Source organism: Episyrphus balteatus, chromosome 3, assembly GCF_945859705.1.
Source record: "Episyrphus balteatus chromosome 3, idEpiBalt1.1, whole genome shotgun sequence".
In the NCBI taxonomy this organism is placed as follows: domain Eukaryota; kingdom Metazoa; phylum Arthropoda; class Insecta; order Diptera; family Syrphidae; genus Episyrphus; species Episyrphus balteatus.
In genome coordinates, this window is record NC_079136.1 from 95,789,642 (window position 1) to 95,814,567 (window position 24,926).

A 24,926-nucleotide genomic window follows, 5' to 3' on the forward strand; every position below is an offset into this window, starting at 1 on the left:
ACCAAGGATGAGCTTCCTGAAGGGGCTGTCAACCCACTCCGTCGAAGTTCTTTTTTTTTATCAAATTATTGCCATGGTGTAAAATTAATTTACCCCCTGGGATGGGTTGTAAAAAATCGACAGTATGCAAATAAAGAAAGAAAAAAAAAGCGCAAGAAAAACTTTATGGAGTGAACGAGGTGAATTACGAGTATGTATGTTAATATTACTTGTGCAGACACACGTATGTTATGTACCTACTTCTACTATGAGTATCTGGCAGAAGTTTTTAAGCTGGAACAATGCCAGATAAACCATACTGAAGTTGAAAGTTGAACAAAATACGGTACGGCAGAAGATTAAAAAAAAAAAAACACACACAAAAACCAAAAAGGAAAGAAAGAAGTAAAATGCCAAAGTTGAAGTAGAACGTACATATGTCTGCGGTCATTATTCAACATTTTCTTGCTTAAATTATATTTGAAATATATGTATGTATGTAGGTACCTACCTACGTTAGCCGTTTAGGTATCTTTCTCATTTATTTTATACAATGCTATGAGATTCTTTTTATTGCCACTCCAAAGGCATACTTATACAAAAATTCCCAGAGGAGGATAAAAGTGGAAGTCGTTTTCAAAAGTGTTATCCTCACATCGTACTTTTTATGTACGTAGTACATACGTAGTTTCTGTGCATTTAATTAATTTTGCACGATTTAGTGGTTGATTACGTGTGTGTGGTGTGGTATTATTATGTTACCAGTGCATACATAATAAAAATGTCCATGGTTTCCTCAGCTATAAAGAACAAAAACGCTATGGCAAGTGACGCGTTCAGTATTCAGGAACTATATAGTTTTTTTTATTTATAGATAATTATGCGCACATTCAAGGAGTTATAACTATGTATCTTTAATATGATGAACACAGTGCAAATGTATAGGGAATATAGAGAAGGATTTAATCGGAGATAACGATGTGTATTTTGATTTCGAATTTTCCTGAACACAAAAAAAAAAAACAAAATGAATGGAAAAGAAAATTATAGCAACAAATAGCGTTCTTCATTCGTGTAGTGTTAAAAACAAACACAGAGAACAACAAGAAGGGTTCGTTCCACAAAATGCTCTCTAATCAGTTATAAATCATGAATAGAAAATGAGACTAGTTTGTTTACTCAAAAAAAAAAAAACAAAAAGAACTTCTCCTGAGTAGTTTCATGCTGGGTTAACTTTAACGATGGCAATCAGCATTGATTTTGAACTCTATGTGGTTTTAGCTTTTTTATTCAGTTACAGATATTTTCGTTTAAGGAATTGAATAATTGAATGGGCTAAGGGTACCCTTGCTTATAAAATATTTAGCAGGAGGGCGAAGTAGTCGTTCGGCTGCAGACTCTAGGAGCGAATCATCACGCTGAGAATCCCAGAATGAATGCGATTCTTAGTACTAGGAATTAATTTTAACGAGCCCCTGAGAATAAATTCATACTCTTATTAGATCCTCAGCAATGTCAGCTATAGATGCGTCGATTTAAGCCCTTATGAACAGAAGAAGCCTTTTCGACCTGCCATCGCTTACATCTTTCCGGTATGGTATAACATCTCCAAAGAAACTATGAAGGAGCATACAATTTTTTAGAGAAAAATACACCGTTATTTTTTTTTTACCAATTTAGAGTATTTGACCCAAAAAAATGATCAAAATTATATGTTGGTATTTTTAAATGAAAAGGGTTTTTAAAAAGTGTAATTCATAAATTAAAAAAACATATTTACCATATTTTAAAAATATTTTCATATATTTGTAAAAGGTTTGTAACAATTTACCATATTTTATAAATATTTTCATATATTTGTAAAAGGTTTGTAACAATTTTGATTATTATTAGAAACCAATAAATCAAATAACGAGGAAATTAGAAATTATTTTGCTTGTTTTTTTATTTTATTTTAAAGGAAGTCTATTTTATTGATAAGCATGGAAAACGATAGATTATAACAAATAAGCCAAGAGCGAATTTAGAATATTTGCCTTAAATATTTACATAATTAAAACTCTACACAGTAAATTTTGTTCAGTTCTTAAAAGAAATATACATTTTTCTTGAAATTAAAAATTATAATTGAACAAAAGGAAATCAATTTATGTTTAAGACATATTGATTGAGTTGTTTATAAACTTAAACTTTTGTATCTATTCTTTCTGTAAGTTTTAGAGCAATGTTTAAGAGAAAAAAAAAAAACAAATCTTTAAAAAAAATGTAAATACTTACGAAGTTCAATCAGAAACGGAACGATTTATAGAATGAGCCTCATATCAAATAAATTTGCACTGTTTGGAAGCAAAATCATGCAAAAAATTTCAAAGAATTTTTTAAAATTTGTTTTCCTTTAGGTTATTTGTAGATATAACTACTCAAACTTTTTACTACTGGTATGGTCGATCTTGTGATGGTCAACAAAGTTAAACTTGTCTGACGGATAGAACAATTTGTATTAACCAAAAAGATATTTCAATATAAAAAGGTTACACATACGCCACAGTGACCCGCAGTTAGGACGAAAACAAAATAATTAAAACAACTTTACAGCTGACTAAACAATTACACCAGTTTACCTTATTTTTTACCGACTAACCCATGCAGAAAACAAATCATAAAACAAAATGGTAGAGGTTGGCGGAACTTTTTATATTCTTAACTGATAGGAAAAAATACTGCAAAAATTATGTAGTGCTAAGTTTTTAGGTATACCTATGACTTTTTTGTTAATTTTTATTTTTCAGCTTTTTTGAAAAAAACATTTTGAACTTTCACCTTAAATGTTCAAAATTAAAAAAAGAAACTTGCTTAATTGAAAAAATTTGCTTGAAATAAAGTTAATACCAAGCTAGAAAGAGAGGGACGACTTTATGAATACAAAAGAGGCTTGGATTTGAGACAGAAGAATAGCCCAGTATCTATGAGTAAATTCTACTTTTTGAGCCATCTGATGGTAGCAATATTTAGATGAATCCCTCGCAAATTTATTATCGTCCTAAATGAATATTGATAAAATGGTAACGAGCAAAGGGTGGTTTAATCGGAGTGACTTGGGATAGTTCAGTTAAAAACACAGATCATAGTCTTATTATGAAAGAAAGGTTCACAAATAATGTCTTCCATGGTTAACCTAGTCTTAAATAAATAATATTATTTAGATGATTCAAAAGAGCGGATCTATCTATTTTTATGTGATATATCGAACTGGGCGTTGTATAACAACAAATACGAAACGACTCAACTAACACTTTGTCAAATTTGTTGGCTTCATTCTGTCAGTATTTTTGATGTTTATCACAAATCTTTTAAATTGTTGTTTATGGGGACCATGTCATCCTTTAACAACAACTTTCAACGTCACGATAAACATTGAATCATTTTAAGTGCATGCCCCATCACAAAAATCACCCCCAGAATACAACACACCCCTACCAACAGACAAACATACAAAAGAGGAATACAATAGGCAGAGATGAAAATGAAACATAAGAAGAATCCTGGCAATAAAGTTTGTTGTGATGTTGCCAACAAAGCTTTCAAATTTATGACATATGTTTGGATTTTAGTGACATTTTTTTTTTAATATCATTTTTATTAAGCCTTAACGTTGAATGTGTGGCAGTCTTTTTTTTTTTTGACTCCTTGTGCAATAAATCCCCAAGGCATTTTGTTGAAAGCATTTTTTTTTTATATTAGAAGAGGTATCTCTACTCTACATACATTCTAGTGTCGGCAGTGTGACAAATGTCATTTTTAGAATTAGGTTGTTTAAATAAGTAGCGAATTCAATGATTTTTTTGTTTGTTCTAGTTATTTTGAAATTCAATCAGGTTGGAATAATATATGTAGTTTAGAAGATATTCGTATCCAAATCGCAATGCATACGGGTCATAAGAAAACTATTGAAATCAGTGAGCATTGGTTTGGATACGAATATCTTCTAAACGGTTAAAGCAATCAATTTGATTACAAGAAATTTTTTGTAGAACGTTTAAGCCCTTACAAGAATACGTCTTGCTAAATTGAAAATAATGAAGTTTCAGTGAATTGGAATTTTTTTAAAAATATAAAATGTTTTTATATTTTTTTTTAACTTTGACCTCGAATATCTTTAGAATGGTTAGATAAATGAAAAAAGTTAACAAGACCTTTTTTGTGAAGCAATTAATTTCCAACAAGAATATGTCTTGCGCGTTTGATTATTATAATTTTTCAATTTGTTACAAAATTAAGAACAAAAAACGAATTTTTAAAGATTTTCTCGATTTTTGGACCTCAAATATCTATTCAATGGTTAGATAAACAAAAAAGTGTACAAGGCCTTTTTTGTAGAGCGTTCAATTTCCTACAAGAATATGAAAAGAAATTTGCTAAAAAGTCAATTAATAAAAAAAATATTTTTTTTTTAGTAGGAGCTTGATGTAAAATTGGAAAATTGCAAAGCGGAGGACCTTCCCATTAATATAAAGAGCTCATATTTGGTGTGTATATTCTAGAGGGGTCTAGCAATCGATTTTTCGGAGTACCATATCAAAAAAAAAAAAGAATTTCGATTTTTTTGACCCACCCTAATGTATACATATATAATTGATGTCGTTTGACATTTCTGGTTTGTGTCTTTTTTATCGGGTGAAATTCAACCTTTAAAAAAAAAACATCCTTTAACCGAAAATATTTTTAACAACTTTATGGATTTTTTGTCACTGCTTCATCTAAAACTTCCACCTCAATTTCATTTTTCATAAGTGTATCATAGACCTCGGTTATATTTTTGCCTTTATAGGCAATAACTTTTGGTTCTTTCCTAACTTCATCTGAACATTTTGGATTGTCAACTATCAATTCATAGTTGATAAATACTGAAATTTGGTGTTTTAAAACCTAATTTATGGGAAAACCTGGTAAAATTTTTAATGGAAGTTAATTAAATTAAATTTCAATTTCTAAGGGAAAGCATCATTGTCTGTCTTCAAAACTTGACAAAAAAAATCGTCAACTTTTTTTTAAAGGATTAAATTGTGTTATACAAAAACATGATGTACATATTTGATATGATTGCTGTCATCACCTAGCCTATTCACCGTTTTCATTTCAACATCGACTTTTGGGACACCAAACTTAAAAATTCAATATACATATATCTGGAGTTTTTTTTTCAAATGTCGCCCAAACGGTAATTTAGGTTATAAATATTAAGATTATCAAAAACCTGAAAACTAAACATGACTTTAGAGAAATTTCGGGTATTGTGGAGCCCCTTTTGTACTTGCAGTATTTTTTGATAAGGAGTTATTGCAGTGGTCCATATTACCCGCCCATTCCACATTACCCGAACTTTCTTTACTGTGGCAATTTGATCACTTATAAATATAATAAACTTAAGAATATAAGAAAACATTAATCGAAACATACAAAAAAGTTTCAAAAAAATGCATTGGTTCGATTTTCAACAATTAATTTTTCAAGGAAAAACAAGTAAAAAAATTATTAAAAATTTTTTTTTCCTTAAATCCAAATTAAAATTTTTTTAGGACCAAAACTAACGGTGTACCTGTCATATAATGGAAATAGAAAAGTTATTTTTTTTTTTTGCAAAAACGGCTCTAACGATTTTGATTAAAATTTGTGTGTGCCAACTTTTGAAATAAAAAATATTTTTTGTTCCGTAGGTAGGTACCTGCCATAGAACGGTTTTTTTTTTGTTTCGGAATAACTCGTACAACACTAACCCGATTTCAACGAAAAGCTTTCAAGTAAAAGTAATCACAACAAAAACATTACTGTTAAAAAAAGAGCCAAGTTCTCCTATGTTGAAATTATGCTGGCACAAAAAGTACTGAGATGTAAAAGTGTACCAAGTTCTAAAGTTTGGGTTCAAATTCGTATCAATAAAATTTTGATTGTTCTCTTGACAATTTTTCTTTTCATTACCGATTTTTAAAGTTATTTCAAAAATTGCCAAGGAAACAATCAAAATTTTATTGATACGAATTTGAACCCAAACTTTAGAGCTTGGTACACTTTTACATCTCAGTACTTTTTGTGCCAGCATAATTTCAACATAGGAGAACTTGGCTCTTTTTTTAACAGTAATGTTTTTGTTGTGATTTCACTACTTTTTGCAAGGTATGGCTGTAGAATTGAAGATCTCTATATATGATGAAAATTCAGCGGAAATGGGCGGTTGCCACGCCCCCTGGCTGAAATTCTCAAATTTTAAATTTTTTCCTTTTTATAAACTACCAGCTCTACCGTTCTACCAAATTTCAAGATTCTACAATAATCAGAAGTGCTCTATAATATTTAATGATAATTCAGCGGAAATGGGCGGTTACCACGCCCCCTGGCTGAAATTCTCAAATTTTAAAATTTTTTCTTTGTATAAACTACCAGTTCTACCATTCCACCAAATTTCAAGATTCTACGATAATCAGAAGTGCTCTATAATATTTTATGAAAATTCAGCGGAAATGGGCGGATGCCACGCCCCCTGGCTGAAATTCTCAAATTTTAAATTTTTTCCCTTGTACAAACTACCAGCTCTACCATTCTACCAAATTTCAAGATTCTACGATAATCAGAAGTGCTCTATAATATTTGATGATAATTCAGCGGAAATGGGCGGATGCCACGCCCCCTGAATTGAAAATCTCAAATTTTCGATTTTTCCCTTTGTGTACACCACAAGCCCTATCACCGTGTAAAATTTCAAGTTTCTACGTTAACGGGAAGTTCTCCATAATTTTGATGATCTGTCAGTGAGTGAGTGAGTGAGTGAGTGAGTGAGTGAGTGAGTCAGTCAGTCAGTTACGGTTTTTGCGATTTTTGAAGCCCTATATCTCAGAAACTACTCATCGTAAAAGGCTTAAATTTTGTGAGGAGTTTGGTTTTGACAAGCTCAATAAATGTAGCGAGTTTGAATATTCTAGCATCTTTGGTGTGGAAGTTAGAGGGGGGTCGAAAATGGCCTGAGTTGTTTCCTGTAAATAAGGGTGTAGTGCCAAAGTTGCTAGAGAACTTGGCTGGGCACTACCGTGCCCCTTGATATTGAAATTTCAGAAAATTTTCAAAAAAACATACTTTTGGATTTCAATTTTTTTTTTTTTTTATATAAATCAATTTTTTGAAAACGGGTTGGTGAAAAATTTTGAAATTTCGTTTTTATGTGTAAATTAATTATTTCTTCAAATTTTTTTTTGAAAAATGTTAAAAAAAATTATTTTTTTAAAAATCGGTTCTAAGGATTTTCAAAAGTTTTTATCTTAAAATTCCTTTTAATATACAAGAAATCAGATGGCATACTTTGTTTTGTGATCAAAATCATTAAACGGTGTTTCATTAATTTAAAAAAAAATTTTTATGTATTTTCTGTTTTTAAGAACAAAAAAAAAACGTTTCCAGTTTTGTCATATGGCAAAAATGCCTACCGTTAATTTTACTTAAAAAAAAATCACGTCTAAAGAATTAACTATGACTGCAACTCGAGACAAAAAGATACACAAACAAATACATACATAGAGAGAATTGCGGGGAGGAGAATCAGTTTTTTTCGTAGGTTCTCTCTATTATTGTAATGTCATTTCTGTTGCTATGTCGAGTTCGATTTTTTTTCACGAATCCTATAGTACCTTTCCTACCAACATTACAAGTAAAAAGTTCAAACTTGAAAACATCCATTGATCAACACATTGACAGGGCATTTATCAATAAATATGTTTTTTTTTTTTTTAGAAATTATAACAAATATTGTTTCGTTTCTAGTACGAACTGATGCAAGTGTCACATCATTGTCCATGAAATCATTGATTGATTGAGAAAGTGAGAACTCTATTCAACCCACAACACATTCAATCGCACAAAATGGGTCAGTGAATTCAGTCCAAAAAGTCATGAAATTTATCGGCAGTAGTTGTCACAAGCTGATGTAGTATGTCCTTCATCATTCATATAAATGTATGTAAGAGTATAATGTAGGCATATCCTAAGTTTCATTAAAACCACGGTGGAAGTGAAAATCATATCATCATTAGTGATGACGATGAACGGTTAAAAAAAAAAAAAATTCTCTCCTCTTGAATACGGAAAAAAATATTATGACACATTTCCGAGGCATCACTAATTACATTAAACAGCATGAGAAATCATTATTCCACCCGCAAACACAACATTCCTCTTAATTATCTTAATTGCTTGGTCATTATGTAAAACTAATTAAAACAAATCCACCGCATTTTTTCCATCTTCTTACACGAAGACACCGGGAAATGTCAAAAATGGCACAGACGAAAAAAGAAAACACATATAAAACAATCAAAAACAAATTAAAAATTTCATCATACAAAAAAAAAATTAAAAGAGTAACCACAAGAGATTGCATCTCCTTGATATAATTTCAACCAACACCAGAATTACAATTGTACCCACGACAGCTCTCCACCACTCCTTTTCTATTCCACTGATTTACATTGAAATAAATCCCAAGAGCGTGAATCTTAATTTAAAATCAGGACTTTTTCGCATCAAACCAAACTCTTAAAGGACAGACACTAAATTATATGGAATAACTCAGAGAAGCATCTGGCAATGGGAGTAAAAGAAAGTTTATTAGAAAAAAAAAGGAGATAGTTTTGTGGTGTGTTGTTGGTTGACGGGTAGTATCCATGTTCATGGTGCATTTCTATACCTTTTTTTGCAATTATGCCTTGGGCAGAAATTTAAGGTATAGTAATTGTATACCTACGGAAAATGTTGTCTGCCTTTTTGATGTCTAAGTTTTCAAAAAACAAGTCCAGCAGAAATAGATACAAATTGGAAATCTAGGTCAAAATAAAAGAAGAACAAGATTGTAAATGTTGGAATTTTGATTGTAAACTAAATCAAGGTAAAAAAAAGTCCTTATCGAATTAAGTACCGTATAAATGTTTATGCAGCTTGAAACTTTTTTTTTGTTTTATAAATTTTCCTAAATATACAAACAAATTAAAAATTTTCGATTCCATGAGCAATATTTTTTTGATAAATAACGTTCATAAAAAGGAAAACATTTTTCACCCATTGCAACTAAAATAGTTTTTGGTTTGAAAATTATTTTGTGTTTAATTTTTTTGCTTAGTAAGTTGTGGTTCATGATGATGAATTGTATTTTTACTTGTGATGCGTAAAAAAAATCGAACTAGAGATAAGAATCAGACAGGATATTACGAGGATAGAGAAAGCGAAAAAAGTGGGTCCTGCAACTCTGTTTGTATGTCTGACAGTGTGTATCTTCATATCTTGAACTAGTGCTTAAACTATACTGCCGTGCTGAGGAAAAAGGTTTCCAAAAAGGATGAGGTTATCAATTCAATAAATTTTTTTTTTGTTTGAACCAATTTTTATAATTCTTCTATTCGAAAGCAGTGTTGTCCCATTTCGTCCAGTTTTGACTCTAAGGAGAAAACCTTAAATCCAAGTTTCGATCTATAGAAATCGGTTAAAAATGATTATTCCCCATCACGTCGGGTTTTCGAGATAATCTCAAAAAAAGTCACAACCACTCAAAAAAAAAAAAAAATTCTGATCTGGGAGGTGCGACTATATAATTATTTTTAATTTTTTCAGCTCGCTGAAACTGAATCCGAAGTCCATTTCACCTTATCAACGTAGGTTTTCGATATAGCCTCAAAACCCTTAAAAGATGTTCGTTTCAGGGAGTCTCTGAACACTTTTTCAGCCTATCTAGAAAACCTGACGAAAGCGAGTGAAACGGACTTCGGATTCTGTTTCAAATTAAATGACAGATTACTAGACTAAGCACCACATAAAAATGGAATAAAGGAGTCTGATGATGGGATTGGCATCCGTGAAACAGTGCTGTATAGCCCAGTCATTTTAGTCATTTTTAAGCCCAATCTGCGGAAAAATTCCTACTGGGCTGAATTTTGGTATACAGCTTAATGACGGCTTTGTTATGAAGATGTGAAAAATCGACATTGATATCGTGTCCGCGTTAAGAGTTATAGGGGTCAAAAGGTCACGAAAAGTTGTTCGCAAATATCTCGCGACCTATTGATCGGAGGTCATCAGAGGTTATATAAAAATTGATGGTCGTGAAATTATCTACAACATATGCCCAATACATTTTTCTGTAAGATGAACCGTTTCGCGAATAGAGCTCAGAGAATGTGACTAGATTGCACTCACATACGAAAAAATACATATTTTTGGTTTATTTTGCTCGATTTTTGAGGTTTTTATCGAAGTGGCTTAAATTTTTTTAGTTTTATTAACTTATCTTATTACGTAAATACGGATTAACTAAAAAAAATAAAAATGTACACATTGGGATAAAAAATATTATGCAAAAGGGGGAACCACGTTTTTTGGAAATGTTGTATGTTTCCCTTTTTTGTACAGTAAGTGCCTTCATTATTAAAGAACACACTTTTTAAACATGGTTCAATTTCAGTTTTGAGCTTTTGACCTTTTGACCCCTATAACTCTTAACGCGGACACGATATCAATGTCGATTTTTCACATCTTCATAACAAAGCCGCCATTAAGCTGTATACCAAAATTCAGCCCAGTAGGAATTTTTCCGCAGATAAAACCAAAAATTACTGGACTATGTAACTCTAGCCATAAACACTTGGTGGTGTTATTTTATATAGGGAGAACTTAGGTTCTCAAAATTGAGGAACACAAAACAAATTAAAAGCTTTTTCTTTAAGCGTGTATCAGCACTTAGCGCATTCATGTCCGTAATTTCGTTATTTTGATTTTCTTCAAAAAAAAAAACATCTTTCAAAGCCTGAAAAAAACTTTATTTGACAACAAAAACTTTTTTTGATATTCCTGTCTACTGAAAACTTTTGAGATAAATAAAATAGTATTCCAATTAATTTCACACTTTAAATATCCTAAACGACTGTCTAGAGAAGTACTTTTTTTAATCCTCTTAATCCCTACATCTGTTTAAATCTTTACGAGTCATTTATTCCCATTTAATTTCGCCCCAAATAACCGATTAATGTACAGACGAAATGGACCGGCCGACTGGCAGGCACATTTCACTGATTTATACCTATTTGAACCCATTCTTAATCCAGACATCTTTCTTTTTTCCAAATGACAGCCTTCCCTTAAGTTTCTACCAAGTATAAGTGTCATCATCAATAAAAACTTCAAAACTGACCCAAATACAAAAACACCATAAAACAGACACTACTAAAGACATCCTCCTATAACCTAACAAAAATAAAATCCTTCGCGTCCAGTACAGTGCAGCTAAAGAATTTTGCTATATAAGAAAAGATAAATAAGGCACCAAAACGGACTAAAAAAAAAATAATATATCCGTTTGGCTCCCAACTGTCTGGCATCGTCTATTGCCAAATTTAATTGTACAAGCCAACTATCCCACCACCACCACACCATCTATCGTTCAACAAGGGAGGTCTGCCAAACTTGAATTGCATTTGTTACAAGTGACGTAGGTATATTCCCAGAAAGTTACAAACGTTTGGAGACTTGCCAAACCGTGTTAGGTTAGACTTTGGGGAATGGTTGTTTTCATATTATATCCTAACCGAACCTGATGTTGTTGATAAACAATTATTATTATTCGAGTGTGATGAATAGCGAGTGGTTGACAATAGTGTTGCAAGCTTTTATTATCCTTGGGAAATCACATATAAAAGGGGAGAACCATCACTTTCATATCGTAGCATAACAATGACATTTTATATACCTTTGGCAATCATATACTCAATGGAGACTTGTCAAGTAGTATCTGGCTGCACTCTATGCATCTGCTTGACATTCTGTCAAGTATGCTTTTAGGTTAAAAACACCTTTTGACTTCATACCTATCTTGTCCTGTGACATATTCGCTGGGTAAAGAATGAGGACTTGAATGTCAAATTGACATGATTGTGTTTAACGGTGAATAAAATTTCTCTTTCAGTTTTGTAACATTGTGGCCACACATGCTACATGCACTGGTTTAATTGAAAATCTTGAATTATTAAACATTCTTCAAATGAGTTTTCTTTCATGAGTTTTTTTTTTTGTGTTGTTGTCATTTTCTTCTTTTTTTTTTTTTTCTTTTCAACTCACTCTCTGGTGAATAGGTTGCTGTCAAAGTATATTATCCTTCGTGTATGCGATGAAGCAACATGCATATGAATACATTTTAGTTTTTCAATGAGGGTTTTTTGTGTTTGAAGACAGAAAAGAAGAACAAAAAAAAAAAAATGAAAAGAAAAAATATAAAGAGCTTGTTGACAAATATATTGTATATAACTTTTTTGTTGCTGTTGTAGTTTCTAGCCCGCAAATATATGCCTATATACGTTTTCTGAAGTTTTAAAAAACAAACAAAAATTGAAAATAGGAATGGGTCGTAACCTCTATAGATAAATGGGGGCGGGCGGCTTATTCATAGACACTTGTTAATTTGCTGATGAACAAGCCTAAGGTTTCAAGTTTCTAAAGTAAAACTTCTTTTGAATAATCTTAAAGTTTAGATACAACTATTTATATATGTGCCTTGAAACATTGAAGGCAGTCGATAAGATGAAAGTTTTTTTTTTTTCCTGTTAGCTTCTTTTTTTTTTTATCAATAAAAAAAATATAAAATAATTTTTTGTTTCGAATTTTGTAAATACTTTTAAAAACACTTTAAATCATTTTGACAGTTGAGCCTTTTATAGTCATAATTTATACAAAATGATGTAACCGTAAGGTAACGTTCATTAATTTGTTTTACTTCTAATAGTCCATTGAAATGTTACAAAATTTTGACCGAACCTTGCATTTTGGGTAGGACAAGATTTTTTTATTTTGATGTGTAGAGGAGGTTAATCTGAGTATACAATCTAGTATACATTTGGCCGCCATCTTGGAAAAAGTGATGAAAACAGTTTTTTACCGATATCTTGCGAACCGTATGTCACACAAAAAAATTGTTAATATCGTTTTTGTAGATAACTTATTTTTCTACAATTTTGATTTGATTTTAAAAATTAATTTTTCAAAAACTGTGCCATAAAATGGCTCTGTTTAAAAGTTTTGTAAATGACTAGAGTTTTGGCTTTACAAAAAAGTATAGCACGTTATTGTAGGTGTAACCGTTGATTTTTGATAGTTTTTTTTTCCAAATTAAGTCAATTTTTTTTAAATTGCCCCTCCATGCTTAACGGAGGGGAATAGACCCCCCTCTCGTACGATTTTTTTCTTTTCTCGACCCAACCTAAACGCTCTAGCTTTTTGGCACATTGCTCCTTAATCACCCTGTATAAAAGTACGAAAATAAATTGTTGCCTTTTTTTTGTGAAACCATTTCAGCTGCTTTATATAAACGCAATCTGCAAAATGAGCACATTAAATTGTTGCAAATTAAATGATCTTTAAAAACTGTCATGCGTATTTTTTCAATAAAAGTTGTAGAAAAAAAGTTATAAAATCTTAAAGATTTTTTTCTTGAAAATGTACATCTATTTTCAAGTATAACTTTCTTATTTTCAGTTTTACAGAAAAAATTAACTTAAACAAAATTGTAGAAAAATAAATTATCTACAAAAACGATATTGACAATTTTCTTGTGTGACATACGGTTCGCAAGATATCGGTAAAAAACTGTTTTCATCACTTTTTCCAAGATGGCGGCCAAATGGGGGGGCTTTCAACCCCGAAAACTAGATTGTATACTCACATTAACCTCCTCTACACATCAAAACAAAAAAATCTTGTCCTACCCAAAATGCAAGGTTAATGTAACATTTCAATGGACTATAATATATTATATGTATGTAGGATGTAGGTACTATTAATATCAAGTAGGGTAAAACTATACAATACGCCCCACTTTTTTTGAATCTTCAATAAAACAAAAAAAATAAAGGAAAATAATAGTTTTTTTGGTAAATATAAAAAGTATAGTCTTTTTTCTTACTTTTGGCATATTCATATGTACTAAAATATGTTAGCATATATTTTATATAAATCGTTTAAAAAAAGTTCAAGTGGGGCGTTTTGTAACTCGTTTGCTGGGTAAAACGCCCCACACCAGTGACAAAACGCCCCTAAGGAAAAAGTTGGTACAAATGTATTAAATTAGAAAAATTAAATTATTTGATTTTGGAATATAGAATTTTGCGATGCTTTGCGGCCGCAAATGTTGCAATCTGGTATGCATACACGGTATGCAACGCCATATGGCAATATATGCGCTGAATACTAAACTTCTTTAAAACGGTCCTGTAATAATTTTCGTTTTTGACCATAATGGCCCCAGTGTCGTCCTTTTGTAATTTAATGCAATTCTTAAGCATATAGCAAATAAAAAAAAATGTTAATGAGTATTTTACTTCATAATTTACCTGGGGCGTATTACACTCACTGTACTGGGGCGTTTTGTAAATTTCGAAGTGCAATACGCGCATGCAAAAATATAGCAACCCAAACTCATCTCAAGGAATTACCAAAAAAGAACTAAGAAGCACATTTTTTAAACTTTCTTAATTAATATACCAATTTGATATCGTCTTTATATTTTCTGAAAAAATGAAATTTTGCCTGCGCTCTCCGCAATATGTTTTGGTGCCAAATTTTTGTTTTCCAGTTTTTTTCTTTTCAGGGCACACAGAATACTACAACTCAATAACACAATTGACGAGCAACTTAAATTAGTTTGAACAGTTTTCGTTTTGCCTGCTTAACAACACCTGTGTGCGTACGAGACTGGTGGGGCGTTTTGTAAACTGGGGCGTATTGTATGGTTTTACCCTAATGCATTCGTATAATTTTTTACCAAAAATAATAGAAGGTATACATCAATTATGGAAAAGTTTAATTTTCTTAAAAATGACTCCTACAAAAAAATTCAAGGAATAGTTTTCATTTATATTGGTTTTATATAAATCAAAAACAGAATTTAGAAAAAAAAATATTTTTTTTTTTTTTGAAAAATCAAATTTTTGAAAAGTGACATTGAATTTTTTTGAAATTTCGGTAAGTAAATTAAAAACTTGGAGTATTTTAAAACAGATTGGCAAGTCGTTTATATGTAAATAAAATTAACAAATTAAAAAAAAATCTTTTTCGATGCAAAATGCGAAAAAGAAAATATTTTTTCCACATAGTCTTTTAATACTGAACATTACAAGCTTCTATATTTTACAAGGATGTACAACTTTCTAAGAAAATAAATTAACTTTCTTGTTTTGCTGATGTAAGTGCTCCACACAATGGGCCTTACCAATAATCAAATTTACAGCTCAGTTAAATATTTAAATATTTTACTGAGCTGTAAATATTTCTCCATACCAATAACCAATTTAATAGTCAGGTTGAGGGTTAACGCCAAGTTAATTTTATAGTTGGAAAACTGAACTATAAACGCACGGTTAAATATAAACGCACGGTTTGTACTGTCATTAGACAACACAAAAAAAAAAAAAAAAAAACATTAATCAAGTCAACAAGTTGTTGGGAAAAGTTAATAATATTGGCGGGAATTTATTACATAAGTAAGTGGAAAAATTTATTTGTTTGAATATTTATTAAATATTCATTATTTTCAGAAAAACCTGAAAAAGAAATAGATCTGCAAATTTTCATCGTCATACTTCACGACAAATGAACTTTTTTTATACACTTTTGGCCTCCTTGCTTGGGCTCCATTTTTTTTTACTTTTACGACCAAAATAAAAATATAAGTAGGTAGTTATGTTTTTGTTCATTATTAGATTAATTACAAAAAAAAATGTTACTTCAATGCTGTCATTTTGACGGCAAATGTAATAGATCTGGTAACACTGGTCTGCAAGGAATTCCTCCTTTAAATAAAACTATACTTTTCTAAAGGATTTTTGTATGCTGATTCCGAATTCGAAGTCAGAATTGACCTATCACGTAAATATTCCCGTTAGAAAATCTCAAAAACCCATTTTTGCTGTTTTCGAAGAAATATTTTGGCATAATGTAATCTTTTTTAATTAAAATTGATACGGTTTATGAAAGAACTTATTTTTTTTTTCTTTCAAATTCAATTTCAATCTTCTCAATATCTCTTTTCTTCTCCGAGATATCTTAATTTAAGTAAGTTTAGTAGGTTTGGCATATCTTACCATAAAGAAACTGATCTCTAAAAATTAATATATCTTTCTCCCTAGAACAAAAGTATACTTTTCTAATGGACTTTAGTGTGCTGCTTTTGAATCCGAACTCAAAAAATTTCGGTAAGCTCTATTTTTTGAGATATAGTAGTTTTTTGAGATTTTCTAAGAAAAAACTTGATTTTGTGATACTTTAATGCGAATATCTTAAAATCCTGACGTGATAGAATTTTTTTGACTTCGGATTCTAACTCATTACATCAAAAACTATAAGAAAAGTTTACTATTGTTTCGAGGAGAAACAAATCTGAAGCTTTACAAGGCAGTTTATCGAATGGTTTATTACAAATAAAAAAATTTCTAAATAGAAAAATAGTATATACAATTACCAAACACGTAAAAATTTTGTTTAGTGTTTTTTATTTTGGTTTTCTTTACATATTTGAATTTTTAAATATAATGGGCATTGATATTTTACATTTTTCTTAATTAAGGTGCTTTTGTTCATGTAGGATTTACTAAAAAGTGAAGGATTTAGAAATGTCTGCTTTTTTTGTCAATCAGTATTTTAAAAAATGAGTAAGCATGAATGTAAAACAACATACCAATCGATAGGTCATATTATGAAGAATAAGTCCTCTAAATTTGAGCTCAATGCGACAAATAGTTTTAATTATATACAAGTTCAAATGAATCTAAAAGGGTGATTTTTTAGAAACTACTCACATTTTTCAAAAATCATTTTTACAAAAATGGTACCTGATAGAATTTTTCTGAAACCAGATTTTAATTCAGGAAAGTATAACCTTTCATAATATCAAAAAAATTATTTGAAGGAGAAAAAAAAGTTAAATCTAGCAGACCAGTGTAATAGAAGGGCAATTAGTTAAACGCGTGTTTATTTTGATTATTATTATACACACAAATTAAACCGACGCACATAGGAGTATTGTCATCAAAAACCTGGCCATAATTATTTTTCGTGGTTTTTGTTATTATTTCTGTTTAAAATGAGTATTCCTACAAGAAAATACAATATAAACCTAGTTTTGGTTATTTTTATTTTTTTACGAAAAACTAAAAAAATTGATTAATGGCCTGTACTCCGCCTGTCGACATTATTTTTCCAAAAATTTTTTCCTCATCCCTAATACGCAATTCTCAGTTTCTTTTCTCTCTTCCCCAACCTTAATTAAGATCACCCAAAATAAAATACACTAATAACATCAGTAAATTTAATTTAAAAATAAAAAACGTTGCATAAAGTAAGGAGTATTTTCTATCAGAAAGTGAAAAACTAATTGACCCTCGATTCTCTAAAGAGCACCTAAGAGCACCCAATTTTTGTTGCATTGTGTTAAAGAATATATAAACTAACTCATAAGTTTCAATTCATCGCAGAATAACGGGGTATACTAAAACAAAATCATTAAAGTTCAAATAATAACTTAACAAAAATATCAAGTTTTTAGATACTACTTCTAAGCCCGAATTAAAATAGAAAAAACCATCTAACATTTTCAAAACTTTATTAATATCGTTAATAAATAACTGAAGAAGAATTCTCCATTTAAATTTTTTTAGAATGCTATCACAACACTTCGATATCGCATATAGAATAACACTTACCAAAATACTTCGAATTCAAATAAAAATGAGGTAGATGTAACAGTTAACTTTGAACTCATTTTTTAACAAGACACGATCGAAAAACAAAAAAATGAGTGCAGCATATTGACACATGTTTATTTTGCACCCACTTTGCCAAACTTTTTGGTGTCAATTTTGATTTTCAGAAAATCGACTTATGACCAGGTTTTTACTGAAAATACTCCTATGTGCGACGATAAAATTTAACTCGACGATACTTAAACGTGTGTTTAGCGATTCATTATTGGTAAGGCCCAATATATGTAGCTAAACGACTACATATAGTTGGAATAATTTAAAATAAAGATAAAAAAAAAACACAAAAATACTCAAAACTCATGATCCAAATAATAATTTAATGGTCAATATAATTTTCCATTTTCACTTTGTCATTGTATACGTCTACCCTGATAAAACATCATTGAAACCCATTTAAAAATTCAAATCTTAACACATTATTCAACCAAACGGCCGACCATGTGGGTTAGCTTTTGTTTTAACAAGAGAAGCCATTTATTTACATACACATATCTATTATATATAATATTGTACATTCCTTCCGGTATATGTAGCTATTCTCATTTTCTTCTTGTCACATTACATAATCTTATTCCAATTTGTTTTAAAATAAGGACTTTTGCCCACACAACCACACACATAACATCCTGTTCGGAATGCGACATGTGCCAATAGTGGGGCCGAATGGCTTTAAAAGTAAAACAAAATTAATATATATTTTGTTTGATTTTAAGAAAATAAAATTTAAACAAAATGTAAGCGTATTCTTTCTTTTTTAGCTTTTGTACAGTTTAACGTGAACAAGATCCCTCCCGCAAAACTTGTATTTCACTTTTCTCTAATATGAATTCTGGGCAAAAAGATGTTAATGTTATAAAACATTTTTTTAGCCCTAGCAACCGTTTGTTGTTAATTTACCTTCAAAATTTTAGTGAGATAAGTATTGAGTTATCAATAAAACACGACTATTGTATGCAGTAGCCTTCAGCTTTGGTTGGAGACCAGAATCATATGGCTCAAGTTCTATACAATTTTGTCATATCTACTTTGTGGGCAAAAATAAACAACTTTTGATGTATTTCAAGGAGTTTTGGGCCCACATATGTACATGCAAGTTCAATATAGATTCGAAGATTTCCAATATTAGGCCTGCCATTGTCTTATCAGTGAAACAGTTTGTTTTATTAATTGAAATTATTATCAGTTGGAACACAAAATTGATAAATAAAAAAATTGTTTTTGTGTAAAAATCTTTTAGTTAATTGTAATAAATGGTAAAACTGGTCTTGCAAAACGAATGAAAGGCTTTGGGTCAAAATTCTGCATTCAAAATCTGCTTTTCAAAATTCTGTTTTTCAAAATTCTGCTTTTCATAATTCTGTTTTACAAAATTCTGCAAAAAATTATAAGAGGGTTTCGAAAGCACGCGTTTTTTAACATTTTCCAAACGTTTTTTAATTTTTTGCAGAATTCTGTTAAATCATCTTCTCGCAAAATGTGCGGCCTATTTGATTACTTATTTACTTTGTCATTTTTTGCATATTAATATTTTTGTTTGATAAATCAATAAATTTGAATATATTAAGAAAAGGTTTTCAATATTAAATATTTTTGAATTATTTTTTTTATTAATTTATCAAATAAAGATGAATATAAAAAAAACTGATTAAGAAAAGAAATATTTTGTATCATACAACACTCTTTCTAATAAGTATATAGATGTTAGTTGAAAGAAAGTCAGTCCGTGCATTTAAAAAAATATTTGCGACAGTTAAACAAAAAACGTTTTGGAAAGTAATAACGTTGAATTATGTACATTAATGAGGTGTATTTTTCTTAGCAAGCGCATATGCTAAAAAAAAAACAGAATTGGCAGGATTTTTTTTGTTTAAATATATGCTGGCAGAATTTTCAAAAACAAGACAGAATAGAAAAAAAGCAGAGTTTTGAAAAACTGTATCTTGAAGTCAGACTTTTGACCCGCTCCCTGAATGAAAACATGGCGATTAAAAAAAATTTAGAAATTTGTTAAGTTTTAAGTCGTTTTCGACAATATAATAATAAAAATAGAAATAAAAAAAATAACGGCGCCGTAAAATATAAACGAATTTATGTAGAGGGTAAAATGCAAGCAATTTTTTTGCTTTTTTTGAAAACTCCGACTGACTTTCGATTGGGTCAACCGATTTTGATCATTCTTTTTGTATCCATGGAAGTCGGCTTTTTTTTATAAAATTATTTATCAAGACATACGTCTTTGATAAAAATGCATCCTAATGCAATTCGACGCTTAATTATTTTTTTCAATACATCCACAAAAAACTGTAGGTACAGAGTTGCAACTAAATGCAGTCAACCGTTCTTTTGTTCTATTCGATTGAAATTTAGTAAAATTTAAGGATCACGTTTTTTTTTTGATTTTCGTAATCTTTTACAAATTTTTGGAGCTTAGTAAATATGTGATCCAGTATGGGAACTATGTAAGTAAGACTGGACAGGACAAAAATAAAAAAATTACGATTTTTCAAAAAAGTCGTCACAAAAAAGTCTCTTTATAAGGGTGAAAATATTTTTTTTCGGAATTGTGAAACCAATATTCGAATTCCTCGGAATATTCTACATCAATTTTATACTTGATTTTCTATAAAACATTGTGACCGAAAAAAGTTCTAGCGACATGAAAAAGTATAAACCAAATTCGCACCCGTGTGCCTATCACGTCACAAAAAAGAGGTGTGCCTACAGAGGGTTAATAAGCAAAATTATTGGTTTCACTTCAATCCAAAACGACACTTTTTCAAGCATTGCTGAAAAAAAAACTAAAATAGTAATTATTTTTATGGGAAACGACAAAAGTATCTCAATTTTTTTGTATTTTTTAAGAGATTTAAAAAAAAAATATTTATAACAATTCAATAGAGGACCAAAAATTAAATTTTATTTGTTCTACAACTTTTAGCTGCTCGCATAAAATCTAGACGAAAATTAGTTTTTTAAGAATAAAAAAAATTTCAAATCGCTTTTTTGAAAAACTCTAAATTTTGAGATTGGCCACTTTGCTTCTGAGTTGACGAGGTGTTTAAAATATTCTTAAAAATCCGTTTCTTTTTAGTTTTCTACAAATTTATAAATGTTAAAACTCAAACGAGCTCGCACACATTTTCCCTATCATCAATAAGAGTTGAAATAATTTGATTTAAATAGTTGAAAGGCGGAATAAGCGGAATGGACTAGGTCAATGTATGTATTTTCAAGCCTTAGTTTTCTATGGACAATATAATGGAATAAAGATCCTATTAATATTATGTACGCTCGTCACAGTCTAAAACGCAATTATTATTTTTTTTTATTAATACCAACTCTCGAATCATTCTGCTCTATTGTATGACAAACGACAGCGTGACCACTTTGGTAAATATTTGCTAAATCAATAAGTCTTAAAGATCCCCAATCGAACATCGATTCCAAAAATCTATATATTCACTTTACTATCCAACACAATCCTGGATTACTAATACAGTGGAATCTCGCTAACTTGAACACATACAAAACCAGGCCTGTTCAAGTTATTGGATTGTTCAAGTTACTGGAACATATAAAAAAGTCTTGGCTTGTGTATGAATTCAATTTGTTATTATAAATTAATGTAAATGACGCAAAACATGATTACGAACGTAGTAACCTACATTGAAGAAATTCAAACTTCTGTTGAAATACATTTTTTTTATGTTCAAGTTACAGAGCTTCAAATACTTTAATTATTCAACTTATAGAGTCAGCAATAAAAAAGTTCAAGAAAATAGGATGTTCAAGTTATTGGATTGTTCAAGTTATCGTATGTTCAAGTTAGCGAGAGTCCACTGTATTTACCTTTGCAAAACCCAAAGTTAATTTAAAACTGAAAATTAGCTTAAACAGCATCACACATCAACAAATCAAAACATAAATGACACAAACGGAAAAGGATATTACCTACTTTTGGTATAATCTCATAACAACATTTGGTTTATACTATAAAGAAGCAACTACTGACAACGGAAGGACATTATTATTTTTTTTTTAAATTGCATCAATAAAAAAAAAAGTCCTATGAGACTCCAAACCATACCACCGCAAATAACACCATAGCTTATACCTTTAAGCTTTATTAATTCAACTTAATTTGCATAAATTACCTTTATCACTTTTGTGTATGTTCTTGTATCCTTCTGATTCTTTTTTATTGGTTTTTCCTCTCTTTCTCTTTTCAAGAGTAGCTATTTTTGTTATTTACCCAAAGAATCTGAAATATTTACATCGATATTTACTGATGGGACTGTATTGACACAAAAAATACTTGAATTTACAGCACGTCGTTGTTCAACAACATATCACAGCCGGATGTAACTTAATTTTTTTCATCACAAACACACACACATACAAAAGCATAACACGCATTATACGTAAAACACGCATTGACCATGGTCGGTCACTGTTGTTGTTGTTGTTGATGTTGATCCGTCGAGATAATCAACCCTGTAGCAGGGGATGCTCATAATTATTTAACATTAATTGTTAAAACAAAACGAAGCAAAAGATACAAATTACGAGTTTTAATTAAAAACGATGCTGATGCAGTGCAGTGCAACAGCAACAACGATTGGGGTTGCTTCACTTGAAATGAAATGCTCATGGAGAGGGAATGAATCAGTAATTAATATCCCTGCAGCATCACACCATTGAAAACGAACATCGACCGAAAGTAAATCACTGCAACGTTCTGTTGGAGCACGCGATACATTCCTTTAGATAGGTACTATATGAAATGTGCTTCAAGTTAAAGGTTTCCAATCTCGCCTTTCAATTAACAAAAATAAAAAAGAAGGAAAACTCACTAACTTGGCACTTATTTAACACGATACTGGGGTTTTATGTTTTGCTATTTTCTTATTTTTTTATTAATACAAAAAAAAAAGAACTAATGACGATAAAATTTACACCACCACTAGAGTTGATGGGATCCTTAACACGCTGCGAGTTTAAGTTTATCTGCTATAGAATATGTTTTTTTCTTTTTTTCTCTCTAAATTTTATTTATTATTATTTTTCACAAGCAGATTCCCGACGACACGTTGTGTATCGAAGGATTCACGGAAGCAACCTAAACGGTCCAAGGATGTTTTTTGAGTACGGATGGTGGATGTTGATGCTGCTTTGGGGGTAACTTCTGTGAGGATGGGGATGGTTTTGGTCTGTTGTGGATGGAGAGCTTTGCTTGGAGAGTTAAAAGCATCTCTATGTTCTATAGAGTATCAAAGAGCTTCAGTGTGTAATAGTTGTAGGGCAGTATTGCCAGAGTAAACTAAAAAAAAAAAGGAAATCAACATGTTTTTTTAACATACATTATTATGATAATTGGAAAGAATGGTTTAATAACACTTACTCTTACATCGGATGTCTTGTTTACACCTGTTAGTTGCTAACAGGGTTGTAAAAACAAAATTTTGTTTTCAATGCATTGGCTTTCTAAATAATGCATTTACTTTCCAAATAAATAAAATATTTATTGAAACTAAAAATATTTTGCATAAAAAAAAATGTTATTGAATGAAAATGAAAACAAAATTGCATTGAAAATTAATTTTTCATTGCAAATTTAAAAATTTTTACTGCATTAAAAAATGTAATTCAAATAAAAAATTTTCTGCATTGAAAAAATGCAATGCAAAATGTGTGCATTATTTATTTTTTTTTTTTTAATATTCGTCAGATTTCTTACAATGTTGGCTATTTGGCGTTATAAGCTTCAATGTTGGCCATGTTTTATTTTCCCCGTGATCCAGTTCAGACCATTGCATTTATATGCGTTACAACAACAAAGCGATCCTGTCCTGTTTTTTTTTACGTGATAACGTCTTATAAATCGAGCGTTCCGCTTGAAATTTTTTGCAGTGCGGCAAAAATTTCAATTCAAAATAAAAATCAAACTATTAGGGATACAAAAATCTTCTATAGCTTATTTGAAAGATAATAACCTAAAGTTAAATACATTTGAAGGATTTAAAAAATTCAATCTTGTTGTTTTGAGGAATTGGACAGAGTTCATAATTGGTCCCAGAAAAATGGGCTTTGCGTTAACCCACTTAAGTCGAAATGTTTGGTCATTTCAAGAAAGTCTGCTGATACATCTTTCTACCCTAAAATATACCTAGATAATAAGGAAATTCAGTTTGTCGATTCAGCTAAAAACTTAGGCATAATTTTTACAAAAACTCTTTCGTGGAATGATCATATCAGATCAACAATTGGGAAAGTTTATGGAAGGCTTCGTTTATTGTGGACTAACCATACAATTACACCATTAAAAACAAGATTAGTATTAGCAAAAACTCTTCTTATCCCTATTATGCTTTATGGCTGCGAACTTTTCAACAATTGTGACTATGAACACAAACGGAAGCTAAATGTTGCTTACAATAGTGTAGCAAGATATGTTTATGGGTTAAGGAAGTATGACCATATTTCTCAATTTTCTAAATCAATTTACGGCATAACATTAGAAAACCTTTTCAAATTAAGAACCTTGACATTGCTTCACAATGTAATACAATCACAGCAACCACCGTACCTTTATAATAAGATCAATCAAACGCGCTCTCTTAGATCTTTTAATCTTGTGCCAACCCGTTACATTTTCTTAGTATCCGAACGCCAATTTTTTGTAAATGCTATACGTCTGTGGAACTCTCTTCCCCGATCTATTGGGATGATAGGCTGTACCTCCCTTTTCAGGATAAAACTCAGAGAGTATTTTGAGACATTTTGACGATAAAATTCTTACCTTTTTTGCCTTACCGACTTTGATAATATGATTTAATTTATATTTAGGTATTATAACAATGAATTCTTTGTAATAATAGTAACATATTTAAATTTAAAGTTTTTCTATGATACAACATAATGAATTAATAATGTTATCTGCATTTGCATTTTTTTTCATAATTTTTTATTTAAATTGTTAAATTTGTAATGTTTTTTAATACATCAATTTATTAACTAATTAATCTTATACTAATTTAAAAGATAAATTATCTTATTGTGTAAGACTATACGAATAAATAAATATTAAAAAAATCTTTTAATAGGGTAAATAGGAGT

At 30.2% G+C, this 24,926-nt stretch overlaps 1 protein-coding gene across 5 annotated transcripts in view; it reads right to left on the bottom strand.

Annotated features, from left to right (window-relative positions):
• The window catches only part of LOC129914741 (hexosaminidase D), an 81,118-nt gene that overhangs the window by 13,889 nt on the left and 42,303 nt on the right, over positions 1-24,926 (bottom strand). Inside the window, exons 1-2 of one of the 5 annotated variants that reach the window (XM_055994096.1) lie at positions 22,136-23,111; positions 21,965-22,071 (exon numbers count right to left, since the gene is read on the bottom strand). The exons of 2 other annotated variants lie outside the window; for them this stretch is intronic. The gene's annotated coding sequence lies outside the window, so the exon portion shown is untranslated. Of the gene's footprint in view, positions 1-21,964; positions 23,112-24,926 lie in introns of those variants that run through there. 2 more of the 5 variants (XM_055994095.1, XM_055994094.1) reach the window with 2 other exon arrangements.